The sequence below is a fragment of the Sus scrofa genome, chromosome 1 (genome assembly GCF_054392235.1).
Source record: "Sus scrofa isolate SSC_HxYL_T2T_F1_AM1 chromosome 1, Sscrofa_HxYL_maternal_Yorkshire_Landrace_v2.0, whole genome shotgun sequence".
NCBI classification, from domain to species: Eukaryota; Metazoa; Chordata; class Mammalia; order Artiodactyla; family Suidae; genus Sus; species Sus scrofa.
This window is the reverse complement of record NC_139383.1, coordinates 266258656-266271253: the sequence shown is the minus strand read 5'-3', so window position 1 is coordinate 266271253 and position 12598 is coordinate 266258656. Positions and strand designations below refer to the sequence as shown.

The 12598-nt window shown below is 39.7% G+C and overlaps 1 long non-coding RNA gene across 5 annotated transcripts in view; it reads right to left on the bottom strand.

The window, feature by feature from the left end:
• Positions 1-12598, bottom strand: part of LOC146407169 (uncharacterized) — a 190738-nt gene that overhangs the window by 151709 nt on the left and 26431 nt on the right. The window lies entirely within an intron of this gene.

The following is a 12598-nucleotide window of genomic DNA, read 5'->3' as shown; positions in this document are numbered from 1 at the left end:
TGGTCAGAGTGGACACCTAGTTGGGGTCAGAGTGAGAGAGGTGGTCTCTGGTGTTAGGCAGGAAAAATTCTCTTATCTCCACATAGAGTTATGTGAATTAGATGAGATAATTGATGTAACACATTTAGCAAAAAATGGACCTCAATAAAATATTAGTATTATCATTGCTAATAGAAAAAAAAATGAACCCATCAGTTGGAAAATGGATGAAGATCATTAACAGGTAATTCACAAAAGAAGGAAAATGATCAGTCAACAAAGAGGATATTGTACCTCATCAATCATCAGATAAATGAATCTTCAAATAAGATGCCATTTTCTATACACTTAATTGATAAATATTAAAATTAATGGAAATGCCCAGTTCTGGGGGTCACTTCAATGATATGAACTTCCTCAACTGCAAAGAGGTAATACAAGTCCAAATCCTTAAAATTACACACATACTCTTTGACCCCACTATTTTAATTCTGAGAAAGTATCGTAAAGCAGGAAAGAAAAACATAAATGTTCACAAGTATTCAGCTGCAAAAAAATGCTCACTGTGGCACCAGTTACAACAGCAAATAAAAACAGAAAGCCATCTAAAAGTCCAGCATCCAGGTCAATCATTAAACAATGACCCATCTTTAGTAGAACATCATGCAGCTATTATAACAAAAATATTTAACGGCAAGAAAAATTTTCCTTTTTTTATATAACGATTTTCATTTTTTCCATTATAGCTTGTTTACAGTGTTCTGTCAATTTTCTACTGTACAGCATGGTGACCCAGTCACACATACACGTATACATTCTTTTTTCTCACATTATCATGCTCCATCATAAGTGACTAGACATAGTTCCTAGTGCCATTCGGCAGGATCTCATTGAGAATCCATTCCAAAGGCAACAGATGGCATCTATTAACCCTAAGCTCCCAATCCATCCCACTCCCTCCCCCTGCCCCAGGGAACCACAAGTCTATACTCCAAGTCCATGATTTTCTTTTCTGTGGAAAGGTTCATTTGTGCCATATATTAGATTCCAGATATAAGTGATATCACATGGTATTTGTCTTTCTCTTTCTGACTTACTTCACTTAGTATGAGAGTATCTAGTTCCATCCATGTTGCTGCAAATGGCATTATTTTGTTCTTTTTGATGGCCAAGTAGTATTCCATTGTGTATATATACCACTTCTTCTTAATCCAATTGTCTGTTGATGGACATTTAGGTTGTTTCCATGTCTTGGCTATTGTTAATAGTGCTGCAATGAACATGTGACGCATGTGTCTTTTTAAAGGAAAGTTTTGTCCAGTAAATGCCCAAGAGTGGGACTGCTGGGTCATATGGTAGTTCTATGTATAGTTTTCTAAGGTACCGCCATACTGGTCTCTGTTTTATGTTCTTGCCTCCTTTGTCAAAGATTAATTGACCATAGGTGTCTGAGTTTATTTCTGGATTCTCTATTCTGTTCCATTGGCCTCTATGTCTATTTGGTACCAGTACCACACTGTCTTGATTCCTGTGGCTTTGTAATATTTCTTGAAGTCTGGGAGATACCTCCTGCTTGGTTTTTGTTCTTCAAAATCGCTTTGGCAATTCTGGGTCTTTTGTGGTTCCATATAAATTTTTGGATTGTTTGTTCTAGTTCTGTGAAAAATGTCATGGGTAATTTGATAGCGATTGCACTGAATTCGTAGATTACTTTAGGTAGTATGGACATTTTTACAATATTAACTTTTCCAACCCAAGGGCATGGAATATTTTTCCATTTCTTTACACCCTCTTTAATTTTCTTGATTAATGTTTTATAGTTCGTGGCATGTAAGTCCTTTTCCTCCTTGGTCAGGTGTATTTCCAGGTATTTTTTTGGGGGGTGTAATTTTAAAAAGTATTGTATTTTTACATTCCTTTTCCAATATTTCATTGTTAGTATATAGAAATTCAACTGATTTCTGAATGTTAATCTTATATCCTGCTACTTTGCTGAATTTGTTGTTCAGTTCAAGTAGTTTTTGGGTTGAGTCCTTAGGGTTTTCTATATACAGTGTCATCTCACCTGCATACAGTGAGTTTTACCTCTTCTCTTCCTATTTGGATGCCTTTTACTTCTTTTGTTTGTCTGATTGCTATGGCTAGGACTTCCAGGACTATGTTGAATAACAGTGGTGAAAGTGGGCGTCCTTGTCTTGTTCCAGATTTAAGTGGGAAGGCTTTAAGGTTTTCTCCATTGAATATTATATTTGCTATGGGTTTATCATAAATGGCTTTTATTATGGCAAGATATGTTCCCTCTATACCCACTTTGGTAAGAGTTTTGATCATGAATGGACTTGGTCAAATGTTTTTTCTGCATCTACTGAGATGATCATGTGGTTTTTGACTTTTTTTTGTTAACATGGTGTATGAGGTTGATTGATTTGCATATGTTGAACCATTCTTGTGCACCTGGGATGAATCCCACCTGGTCATGGTGTATGATCTTTTTGATATGTTGTTGGATTCAGTTGGCTAAAATTTTGTTGAATTTTTGCCTCTATATTCATCAAATATATTGGCCTATAGTTTTCTATTTTGGTGGTATCTGTGCCTGGTTTTGGAATTAGGGTGATCTCAAAGACATCATAGAATGTCTTTGAGAGTGTTCCTTCTTCTTCAACCTTTTGAAAAAGTTTAACGAGGATGGGTGTAAGTTCCTCTTTGTATGTTTGGTAGAATTCACCTGTGAAGCCATCTGGTCCTGGACTTTTATTTGTAGGGAGTGTTTTTATGACATATTCAATTTCATTTCTAGTGATCGGTCTGTTCAGTGGATCTATTTCTTCTTGATTCAGTTTTGGCAGGCTGTAAGTCTCTAGAAAGTTGTCCATTTCTTCTATGTTGTCAAATTTGTTAGCATACAATTGTTCATAGTATTCTCTCTTGGTTTTTTGTATTTCTGTGGTACCCACTGTGACTTCTCCTTTTTCATTTCTTATTTTATTTGGGTTTTTTCTCTCCTCTTCTTGGTGAGTCTAGCCAGAGGTGTGTCAATTTTGTTTACCTTTTCAAAGAACCAGCTCTTCGTTTTATTGATATCTTCCATTGTTTTTTTTAATCTCTATTTTATTTATTTCCTCTTTGATATTTATGAGTGCCTTCCTTCTGCTGACTTTAGGTTTTATTTGTTCTTCTTTTTCTAGTTCATTTAGGTGGTAGGTTAAGTTGTCGATTTGAGATTTTTCTTCATTTTTGAGGAAGGCCTGTATTTCCACGAATGTCCCTCTGAGCACTGCTTTTGCAGCATCCCATAGATTTTGAGTAGTTGTGTCTTCATTATCATTTGTCTCAAGGTATTTTTTAATTTCCTTCTTGATTTCTTCATTGAACCATTGGTTCTTCAGTAGCATGTTGCTTAGTTTCCATGTACTAAGTTTTTTCTCATTTCTTTTCCTGTGGCTGATTTCTAGTTTCATGCCATGGTCAGAGAACATACTTGAAATAATTTCTATACTCTTAAATTTGCTGAGGTTAGCTCTGTGCCCCAGTATGTGATTGATTCTTGAAAATGTTCCATGTGCACTTGAGAAAAACGTATATTATGATTTTTTTGGATGTAATGTCCTGAAAATGTTGGTTAAGTCTAACTAAGAAAATTTTTCTTGATATAGAAAGTGATTAAAGGGACGTTCTAGAAGAGTTTATACAGTATTTTTTTCCCATATTAAAAAATTTTATTGAAGTAGAATTGATTTACAAGTTGTGATAATTTCTGCTATACAACAAAGTGATTCAGTTACACATATACACACATCCATTCTTTTTCAGATACTTTCCCCTTATAGGTTATCACAGAATATTGATTGCATAAAATTCCCTCTGCTGTACAGCAGGTCCCCACTGGCCAGGCATTCAATATACAGTGTGCATGTGCCAATTTCAAATCCCCAGTTCACCCCTTCCCTCACTCACTTTAAGTTTGTTTAAAGTCTGTGAGTTCGTTTCTGTCCCGCAGTAAGTTCATTTGTATCTTTTGTTAGATTCCACATATAAATGATATCATGTGATGTTTGTTTTTCACTAACTTCACTTAGTAACTTTAGATCCCATCTATGTTGCTGCAAATGGCATTATTTTATTCCTTTTTATGGCTGAGTAATATTCCATGGTGGGTGTGCATGTGTACCACATCTTTATACGGCATATATATGGGTCTTGTTTTTGTATCCATTCAGCCAGTCTATGTCTTTTGGTTGGAGCATTTAGTCCATTTACATTTAAGGTACTTATTGATATGTATGTTCTTAATGCCTTTTGTTAATTGTTTTGGATTTGTTTTTGTTGCTTTTCTCTGGCCCTTTATCTCTTGGCCTTTTTTCTTCCCTTCTGTTCTCTTGTGGTTTGATGACTACCTTTAGTGTTGTGTTTGAATTGCATCTATTGTAGATTTTTGGTTTGTGGTAACCATAAGGTTTTGATATAGGAGTCTATATATACACACAAGATTGCTTTAAGTTGCTGGCTTCTTAACTGCAAATGCATTTCCAGGATCCTGCATTTGTACACTCCTCACAATTGCTGCTTTTGGTGGCATATTTGTGTATGGATGATTTCCTATCTTTACTAATGTTTGCCTTTACTGGTGAGCCTCCTCATTTGTAATTTTCTTCTTTCTAGTTGTGGCCTTTTCTTTCCACCTAGAGAAGTTCCTTTAATATTTGTTGTAAAGCTGGTTTGGTGGTGCTGAATTCTCTTAGCTTTTGCTTGTCTGTAAAGGTTCTGACTTCTTCAAATATGCAAGAAAGCCTTGCTGGGTAGAGTAATCTTGGTTGCATGTTTTTTCCTTTCATCACTTTAAGTATATCATGCCACTCCCTTCTGGCCTGCAGAGTTTCTGCTGAAAAATCAGCTGATAACCTTACCGGGGTTCCCTTGTATGTTATTTGTTACTTTTCCCTAGCTGCTTTCAATATCTGCTCTTTGACTTTAATGTTGGTCAGTTTGATTAATATGTGTCTTGGTGTGTTTCTCCTTGGGTTTATTCTATGTGGTATTCGTTGTGCTTCCTGGATTTGAGTGAGTGATTCCTTTCCCATATTAGGGAAGTTTTCAGCTATTATTTCTTCAAATACTTTCTCTGGCCCTTTATCTCTCTCTTCTCCTTCTGGCACCCCTATAATGCAAATGTTGGGGCGTTTAAAGTTGTCCCAGAGTTCTTTTAGACTGTCTTCAATTATTTCATTTTTTTCTTTATTCTGTTCCACATCAGTGATTTCCACCAGTCTTCCACCTTGCTTTTTTGTTCTTCTGCCTCCTATATTATGCTATTGTTTTCTTCTAGTGGATTTTTTATTTCAGTTATTGTATTGATCATCTCTGCTTGTTGAATCTTTAAATCTTCTATTCCTTTGTTAAATGTTTCTTCTGATTCATTGATCTTTGCCTCTATTTTTTTCCCAAAATCTTGGATCGTCCTTACTAGCATTACTCTAAAGAATTTTTCAGGCAGGTTTCCTATCTCCACTTCACTTAGCTGTTCTTCTGGGGTTTTGTCTAGTTCCTTCATCTGACTCATTTTCTCTGACTTTTCATTTTTGTAGAACTTATTGTGTGGTCTCCTTTCTGCAGGTTAGAGGGTTGTAGCCTTTCTTCTGGTGTCTGCCTCTTTGTGGGTGAAGTTGATTGATACCAGGGGCTTCCTGATGGGAGGGACTGATGCCTGCCCACTGGTAGGTGGAGCTGATTCTTATCTCTCTGGTGGGTGGGGCTTTGTCTCTGGGTATGATTAGGGGTAGCCTATTTGCTGATATGTGGAGCTGTGTTCCCTCCCTGATTGTTGTCTGACCTGGGGCTTCTCAGCCCTGATGGGTGTGGCCAAATTTTTCCAAAATGGCAGCCTCAGGGGAGCTCACACAGATGAGTATTTCCGGGACGCCCCACCCCAATGTCCTGCCCCGACAGTGAGCCACGGTCACCCCTGCTCTCCCAGGAGACCCTCCAAAACCTCCCAGTGGACTTGATCCAGATTCTTACATAGAGTCCCTGCTTTTCCCTGTGATCCAGTACACATGAAACCCTGTGTGCCCTCCTAGAGTGAAGTCTCTGTCTCCCCGAGTCCTGTGGAGCTCCTGCACTTAAGCCTCACTGGCCTTCAATGCCAAATGTCCCAGGGGCTCCTCCTCCCAATGCCAGACCCCAAGGCATAGGAACCTGATGTGGAGCTCCAAACTCTCACTCTGTGGGAGAGCCTCTGCAATGTAGTTATTTTTCAGTCTGTGGGTCACACACTGGGCAGTTATGGGATTGCTTATATCATGAAAGCACTCCTCCTACCATCTTGATGTGACTTCTTCTTTGTCTTTGGATATAGGATATCTTTTTTGGTCGCTTTCAGTCTTTTTTGTTGATGGTTGTTCAACAGTTAGTTGTAATTTTGGTGTTTTTGTGAGAGGAGGTGATCTTGAGCCCTTCTACTCCAGAATCTTGTCTCTATCAATTATGTTCAATTTCCCATGTTCCCTTGCAGTCATGTCTACATGTTACAAAGTCGGGATGGTCTTTCGCAGGATGCTATTGTTGGCTCTGAATTAGTGACCAATAAAGTGTTCTTCCTCCCCTGTTTATTTCTTGTCCTCTGTGCCAAGTCTAGTCTCACAGGCTCATGGGCACCCAATGGAGAGCTCACACACCTGGCCCTTCAGACCAAGTTCCAGGAGACGGAAAGCCCCACCCACCGTGCAGAAGCCCCTCCCACCTACAGTATTTAAAATTAAATACTTATTTGAGGGAGTTCCCGTTGTGGCGCAGTGATTAACGAATCCGACTAGGAACCATGAGGTTAAGGGTTCAGTCCCTGCCCTTGCTCAGTGGGTTAACGATCCAGCGTTGCCATGAGCTGTGGTGTAGGTTGTAGATGTGGCTCGGATCCCATATTGCTGTGGCTCTGGCGTAGGCCAGCGGCTACAGCTCTGATTCGACCCCTAGCCCGGGAACCTCCATATGCCGCGGGAGCGGCCCAAGAAATAGCAAAAAGACCAAAAAAAAAAATTAAATACTTATTTGATAAAATGAAAAGGTATCGACATCAAAATACTCTAAAATTATAAAATTATGGCAAATTTATAGGAGGCTGAACTTTGTTACCTATGGACAAATTCTGGACTACTTATAATAAACGATCACTTTTTAAGTGATTTTTTTGTAGTGTTGCTGTTTTCTTTTTATGGCCACACCTGAGGCATATGGAATTTCTCAAGCTAGAATAAGAGCTGTAGCTGCAGGCCTACACCACAGCCATGGCAACACCAGGTCCAAGCCCCATCTGCAACCTACACTGCAGACCCTTAACCACTGAGTGAGGCCATGGATCAAACCTGCATCCTCACAGAGACTATATCAGATTCTTAACCCACCAAGCCACAATGGAAACTCCATGATTTTTTTAAAAAAACTTTTTAATGCAATTTTTACTAAGCTATTAAAAAGAGTGAAAATCTATGAAGAATATTTTAACATATTCTTAAAAAAAGAACAATTATTCTAGTGGGTCTTCTCAGCCTACTCTCCGATTTTCTTTTTGTCTTTTTGTCTCTTTAGGGCTGCACCTGTGGCATGGTTCTCAGGCTAAGGGTGCAACCAGAGCTACAGCTGCCAATCCATGCCACAGGCACAGTTAATGTGGGATCCAAGCCATGTCTGTGACCTACACCACAGCTCAAGGCAACGCCAGATCCTAAACCCACTGAGCAAGGCCAGGGATCGAACCCGAGTCCTCATGGATACTCATGGGGTTCATTAACCACTGAGCCATGATGGGAACTCTGTTTTTTGCTTTGTTTTTTACTAATTCATTTATATATTACATTTATATATATATCACCTTTCCTTTATCCAGTCATACATTGACGGATACTTAGGTTATTTCCATATCTTTACTATTGCAAATAATGCCACAATGAACAGGGGGTAGGGGGTACATGTATCTTTTCAGACTAGTTTTGTTTTTTTGGGGGTTTTTTTCCCCAGATAAATAACCAGAAGTGGGGGTGGCTATAAAGGAACAGCTAGAAGAGCTGGTTTGCTTAAGAGTAGGTCTGGCATTTTTCTTAACTTATAGAGAGAAGTAATGAAGTTTTAGAGAGTTCCTGCCATCGTATTCTTTTTGTGAATAGGGTGTCAATATTATTGACTCTGTATGTAGTGATCTAACCCCAGTGCCTTCCACTGATGGCCCCAGGCACCTTCAGAGAAGAGCCATGGATGCTTCAGTGGTCTCTGATTCCAAGTGGACACTGGCTGGTCTCCCAGTCTATCTGGTTAATAGAACAATGACTGTAGACTGGGTGGCTTATAGACAACAGCTGCTTATTTCCTCATACTTCTGGTGACTGGAAGTACAAGATCAGGGTGCCAGCATAGCTGGCTTCTTCTGGGTAGCAGGCAGGGCAGAAAGGGCCCCTTTTATAACAGTCCTTCCACCCTCGTGACCTAATCACCTCCCAAATGTCAGACCTCCTAACAATATCATGTTGGGAGTTAGGATTTCAACATAAGAATTTTGTTGAAACAAACAAACGTTCAGTCCACTGAGGGCAGGTTCCCTCTCCAGGTTCCTTCTCTCTTGTAAAGGTTAAAAGCATAACGTTTTCTGCCTTGTTAAACATTCTACACACCCAGAGTCAGCCAGTTAACTGAAAAGATGAAAACCACAAGCAAATTTTGGCAGAGCTTCACTAAACGAAAAAATATTGTGTAACACTCCTTCCTACCATCATCACATGCACATTTTTATTTTAAGGAGAAAAAAAAAAACTGAGAAGAGGGGATTAAAATTGGAACAAGAACTGAGAGTAGTCTTCAAAGACACACGTCTGTCTGAAACCTCTTAGTCCAGGCTGAGGAACATGTTCCAGTGGGGGTCAGACCCCTGAGTAGACTTCCGGTCTATTTCACTTGAACATGGGCAGGGCTGAGGTTCGTCCCTGTGGTTGAAACCTAAGGAACGATCTCCATTCACTTCTACGCCTAACCCCTGACTTCGATCGATGTGCCGGGCCCTCTGCCCAGCCAAGGCTGTCTCCAAAGAGCACTCTGTGGAAATGCTCTGAATTTCTGTAAACCTCTGCTATAAATAGTGGTTACTGAACAGTGCGTTAACAATTCAAAGGTAATGAATGATAGTCAAATCTGCCTCTTTCTGAGCTCTCTGCTACGTGCCGAGCGCTGTGCTAGATGATGTGCTGGCTTACCTCACTGGATGCTCACAGCAATGACGTGGAACAGGGTCTGTTGCTGTTGTTGTGGTTGATCCTCACTTTAAGACAAACAACCCAAGGCTCAGAGATGTCAACTGACTCATCCAAAATCTCAAGGCTAGTGAGCAGGAGATCTAAGAGTCCTGCAACTTCTCCATTTCTCTCTGTACCTCCCTCTCTCCAATCCATTTGCTGGTCTGGTTGAGCTATTAGTAGCTTCCTGAAGGCACCAGGTATTTCTGTGCCTTTGTGGAGGCTGCGATCCCAGCTCCAAGAGTCCTGAATTCCCGCCCCTTTGTCTGGCTTGCCTTCTCCTACCCATCATGTCTGCAAAGCTCGACAGTTACTACATCCAGGAAACCCTCTAAAACCAAACTCCTCAGATGAAATTTAACACAGCAATATTTTTGTAAGCTGAGACAAAATTTTATTTAACTGAACACCTATAAATGTAATGAAACTCATTGAGTAAAAAAAAAAAAAGAGGCGGATGATAAAAATGTAGCCTACCTAATCCTTGGGGCAGTCTTCTTGCCTGCCCACTTGCCTCTCTCACACGCATCCTATCTTAATAAACCTATTTCTTGCCTATCAAAAAAAATTTATTTCAAAGAAAGGAGACATATTTATTGGACAATGCCATTACTATTTTTGCCACATTATTTCAATTTTGTTTCTTTTTTATAGAAATTATAGGGTCTCCAATCTTAAAATATCATAGTTACATGTAAACTAAAATAAACATTTTTCAAAATTGTCTACTTGATTAAATTATCTTTTTAAAATTTTTATTATAGTGGATTTACAATGTTCTGGCAATTTCTGCTGTACAGCAAAGTGACCCAGTCATACATACATTTACATTCTTTTTCTCATATTATCTTCCATCAAGTTCTATCCCAAGTGATTGGATATAGTTCCCTGGGCTGTACAGCAGGGTCTCATTGCTTATCCATTTTCAATGTGATAGTTTGCATCTATTAACCCCAAACTCCCAGTCCATCTCACTCTCTCCCCCTCCCCCTTCAACCACAAGTCTGTTCTCTATGTCCATGAGTCTGTTTCTAGTCAACACATGTTCTTCTCTGAACATGCCACAGCCATGTTTATCTCTCGCTTTTATGGATATGATTTTTCCCTCCACCTAAAAGTCTTCAAATACACACACACGCAGGTACACATACATTCACATGCATGTACACAAATGCCTCTTTCACCTACTCCTACTCATCCTTAAGGTATCTACGAAGTCAAGGGCTCTGAGAAACCTTCCCTGAATGTGCCCACAGCCCCTCTTCCTTCTGCTTTGCAGCCTCACACATGGGACTTCTTTTCTATCACAGTCTCCATACAAGTTTGTCATTATTTCCACATCACACTCTTTCAGGGCAGTGACTGTCTCATTGTTCCCTGGACGAGAGCCAGGCAAATAACAGGCATTGAATAAATTTCAGTTGAATCAGTAAATGCTCACCACCCTGCCTGCTTCCTTCTTGTCTGTGCTCCTAGACTGTGGAAATAAAGAATCATGTAACCCGGAGTTCTTGCTGTCAAGCAGCAGGCTAAGGATCCGGCACTGTCTCTGTAGCTGCTCAGGGTCACTGCTGAGGTGCGAGTTCTATCCCCAGACACAGTGGGTTAAGGATCCAGCATTGCCACAGCTGTGGCATTGGCCAAGCTGCAGCTCAGATTCAATCCCTAGCCTAGAAACTTCCATATAACATGGATGCAGCCAAAAAAAAAAAAAAAACAAACAAAAAAAAAAGAATTATATGCCCCAATATTGTATCTGCTTTGGTTGAGTTATCATTGAAACCAGAGGCTGCATGCTTTTATAATATGAAGTGAAGAATCCTGAAAGAATAAAATAAAGTCTTGCTAGGAGTTCTTTTAGGAATGAAACACTCTGGAATAGACAATATCATTTTTCCAAAGACTAGAAGTAACTTGGGTAGGAGGAAGTGAAGAATATTAGTTAACAGGAAGAAAGAAAGCCCTTACTAAAAATTAAAGCTCTGATCCTACAACCATGGAAAGGATTGTTTATTTCTAGGAAACTCTCATACAAGATATTCCTCCAACTTTAATGGTTCATAGTGATATAATCTTTACTTTGACATTAAGATGCTTCCTTTGTTTGTTTGTTTTGAAAAACTGTATTTACTCACCTTATTTTTTTGTTTTGTTTTTGTTTTTTTTTTTTTGTCTTTTTGGGGCCGCACCCAAGGCACATGAGGTTCCCAGGCTAGGGCTGGAATCAGAGCTGTAGCCACTGGACTACACCACAGCCACAGCAACGCCAGATCTGAGCTCCATCTACGACAACACAGGATCTTTAGCCCACAGCTCACGGCAACACAGGATCTTTAACCCACTGAGTTAGGCCAGGGATCAAACCTGCAGTCAGATTCATTCCTGCTGAGCCACAATAGGAACTCCATCACCTCATATTTGTTATGAGAAATTAATATATCCTGCTTGTACAGTGAACCCACCGATCTCACTCATCTTGTCATATTTAATCCAAGTGGTGGTTAAAACAGCACAAATTACCTTGAAATTAATTTTAAAAATCTATAAGTTTGTTCTTCTTGATATAGGTTATATAATTAAAAATAAGTTATTAAATATAAGATCCATTTTAAAAACTCAATGCAGGTTAATATCAACAGTGATAAGAGATGCTGATAGCATCTGCATATGATATGATATGGTGAAAAGACACTTTACCTCTGTAGGCTTCCTCCCCAAAATCCATTAACTCTGGTCTAATCATGAGGAAAATATCAAACACTGATGAAGGATATTCTATAAAACATCTGACCAGAATTCCCGTTGTGGCTCAGTGGTTAACAAATCCGACCAGGAACCATGTTCGATCCCTGGCCTTCCTCAGTGGGTTAAAGATCTGGCGTTGCCGTGAGCTGTGGTTTAGGTCACAGACGTGGCTCGGATCCCACGTTGCTGTGGCTCTGGTGTAGGCCAGTGGCTACAGGTCCTATTAGACCCCTAGCCTGGGAATCACCATACACCATGGGAGCAGCCCTAGAAAAGGCCAAAAGACAAAACAAAACAAAACAAAACAAAACAAAACAAAAAAACAAAAAAAGTACCAACACCTGACCAATTCACCTCAAAACTGCCAAGATCATCAAAAACAAGAAAAGTCTGAAAAATTGTGAGAGCCAAGAAGAGCCTAGGGAGACATGATGGCTAAAATATAATGTGATGGGATCCTGGAATAGAAAAAGAGCATCAGATAAAAACTGAGGAAATGGGAGTTCCCGTAGTGGCTCAGTGGTTAAAGAATCCGACTAGGAACCATGAGGTTGCGGGTTCAATCCCTGTCCTTGCTCAGTGGGTTAAGGATCTGGCGTTGC